At 42.7% G+C, this 3267-nt stretch overlaps 1 pseudogene; it reads right to left on the reverse strand.

Annotated features, from left to right (window-relative positions):
- Positions 1-1732: 1732 nt before the first annotated feature.
- On the reverse strand, positions 1733-1857 carry LOC122795125 (annotated as a pseudogene).
- Positions 1858-3267: the final 1410 nt, after the last annotated feature.

Consider the following 3267-nt stretch of genomic DNA (forward strand, 5'->3'; position numbering starts at 1 on the left):
AGACACTGACATCAGGTTGTGAAGTGGAGAGACACCGACCCCCATGTTCACCTGTGAGGGCAAGACAACATGTATAAATTAATATCCTGCAGTATAATATTTGCTGATACACACACACACACACACACACACACACACACACACACACACACACACACACACACACACACATACACACACACTCCTGGTAAAGTCTGGCATAGCAGAAAAATGGCAAGTGTGACCAAGACCAAGGGTATTGGAATGAACTATACAGTGTCACTAAGTGCATATGCAAGTACTCTAAGAGCTGACTTACTGCTATACAGACCAGACACAATGACAAGGTTTAATGATATGTGATAATAACTAATGAAGGAACAAGAGAATACTCTATCAGTGCAGTACCTACACAGTTCAGACTCAGGGATTCATTTCAGACAACATTGCAGGACAGTCTGCAATACATACAGGAAATGTGTAAAGTACTAAGTACATAGGTTCATAGGATGATACTAGGCTATTGGCCCAGATGCCCTCATAATCCTAGCCAAGACATTTGCCCATGTCTCTTCAAAGTCAGCACCTATTTCCACTGCTCACCTGGGACACATGCGGGATCCCAGGAGTACCTTTTCTGTTTCCCATGCAGTCGTCCAGCTGCTTCTTCTTCAAGAGGACTATATAGGTACACTGCTAGACATGAGGATGGAGTGTATTTTACAGACAGTGTATTGTGTGGGACACTAAACTATCCCGACAACAAGTACTATTCATGTCGCAGACCAGGTGAGGGCCTTGCGTGCAGGTTGTGTTAGTGGGGTTTGTCTTACAGATATGCAGAAACACCATCAAGGCTGGTGTGGAAATGGCCTTGTATGCCAGACACAGGTCACCTATGATCAGGCTGTATGAGACTGAGTAGAGGGACAGGGCTTTCACCCTATCTGTATAGGATAGATGTTGCAGACCCTGGATTTGCCTGGTCAGGAACCTCTGTGGTCTCTGCTACTGTTGCATTTGCTTGGCAAGGTACATGTCAAAGGAACCATTGTACTCAGTAATGGGTCTGATAAGGGTGTAGTAGAGGGATGTTGTGGCCTCCTAGCTCCTGGATGACATACCCTTATTTGTAAGGTGGCCATGTAACCATCTTCCATACAATGGTGCCAATGTGGTGGTAAACTGTCAATTTGTTATCAACCTTGGTGCACAAGTCACCTCACCCCTGATTGCATGCTCAGTGCATTGTTATTACTGTCATAATTAGTGTGGATGACATATACCACAACAGGGAAAATAATGCATCTTGTGGCACTCAGTCTGAGGCAAAATGCTTCTGTCACCAGTCATTAATTTGGGTAATGGCCTCTTGGAGGATGCTCATATCAGTAGGGGGAAAGTAAGATAGCGACCAGCTTCCAGTCCTCTGTAAACATGGTCAGCCATAGACCACTGCTTTTGTCTTGAATCTCAGAAACATATATCTCAAACAGTAGAGTCCCACAGACTGATCCTTAGTGTACACTGCTCTTTAAGAGTCTACTACTAGAGGTGCCTTTTACAACTTTGACCGAGTGGGTACTATCATTGAGCCAGTTAGCTACTCATCTGGTAACATACGGGTTGATGCCTAGTTGTGTAGGTTTATGTATCATGGCTGACTGGGGATTATTGTTAGAGGTTTGGGCTAGGTGAAAGTAGGCAGTGTGCACCATCTTCCCCTCATCCTTGTGTTTGTTGACCTCTTTGCAGAAGTTGAACTGGTTTAACAGGCCTGATCTCCCTTTGACAATACCACACTGTGTGGGCTCAAGCATTTTAAACTGATAAGAACAGATACTACACTTGATCTTAGCCAAAAGGCCGAGAAGCATTTTGAGGTTGCCAATGTCCCTGTTTATAAGGTCCTTGATAATGCCTTCCATGCCCTTGCAGATTAGTCTAATTAGGCTGATGTGCATATGACTGGCTGGGTCAGTGGATTGCTCCACTTTTTGTGTAGAGGAATGACAGTGGCTGCCCTCTGTGCAGATAGGATGACATTGGTGCTCAGGCTTTGATTGGCTACAGTGTGTAATCAAGCTGAGAGCTCATGACTGAGTTCATGTAGGGGTCCAGGGAAGTAAATAGTGTGGGAAGAAGTAGCCAGGGAATTGTTATGGCTAAGCTTGCATAGGCCCTAGGGCCAGTAGCCTAGTACCAACCTATGATCCTATGCAGCCAGGGATGGTATCAGGCCCCATGGAGACTTCAGTTTGTTGCCTTTGAGAAGGCATTACGGACCTGCTTCCTGATGATGGGGGAGGGGGGCAGATGCTGTGCATGTCCATGTATACTGATGTGGTGACGGGGTTGTAGATGTATTCACTTAACCTATCTGCAGCAGGTTGGCTATATCTATGCTGTGTGTGTGTATATGGTGTTATTGACCACCACTACACAGCAGATTTGGGTGTTGCCTCTGAGATTGCAGACATATGTTAGGAATAACAATTCAAAGACATTCACATGACCACCAAGGCAGAAGTGATACAAATCCTAAAGATTTAATGAAAGGTTAGCGCTTCCATGCCACTATGAGCACTTCTACAGACCATAAAACTTTCCTAAAACAATGTCATTATATACATATCTCAGTGCTAAAAACACCTATCACAAAATACTTTCTATTAAAATCACTTAAACAGCCTCCGTCTCTTCAAAAAAGGTTTTAAAGGGACTGGGCCATTAAGCCCAGGATTTGTATCACTATGTAACAGAATAATCCAGTTAGTTTCTCTTTATTCAAGAATGTTATTTAGATCACCTAGTCTAGCACTTCTGGCTATCTGTTCTAACACTTTAAATTTAAAAATGTGAGTGCTATCTGTGTTCATTACATGTGTGGCTAGAACATTCCTGGAGTCCAACTTTTTAATTGCTAGTAAGTGTTCACGTATCCTATCTTTCAGCTGTCTCTTGGTTTTCCCTACATATAAACAAATGCAGGATTGACAAACAGCCAAATAAACCACAAAAGTACTATTACAGTTAGTGTTAGAATGTGTGGAATATTCAAAGTGATGTATAAAGCTTGATTGTTTGTCTATGTATGCGCAATAATTACAAATGCCACATACTGAAGTAGACCCAGTCCCAACTTGCAAGCGTGCCTCTGATGCATCATGACATAATAAATGTTTGAGGTTACATTTATTTTTAAAAATAAATCTTGGCTGTGGCCCTACAACTTTACCAATCTTCTCCTCTAATAATAAAACTGGCCAATTTCTCTTAATAATATCA

Source organism: Protopterus annectens, chromosome 2.part1, assembly GCF_019279795.1.
Source record: "Protopterus annectens isolate FY-2018-M chromosome 2.part1, PAN1.0, whole genome shotgun sequence".
Classification (NCBI taxonomy): domain Eukaryota; kingdom Metazoa; phylum Chordata; order Ceratodontiformes; family Protopteridae; genus Protopterus; species Protopterus annectens.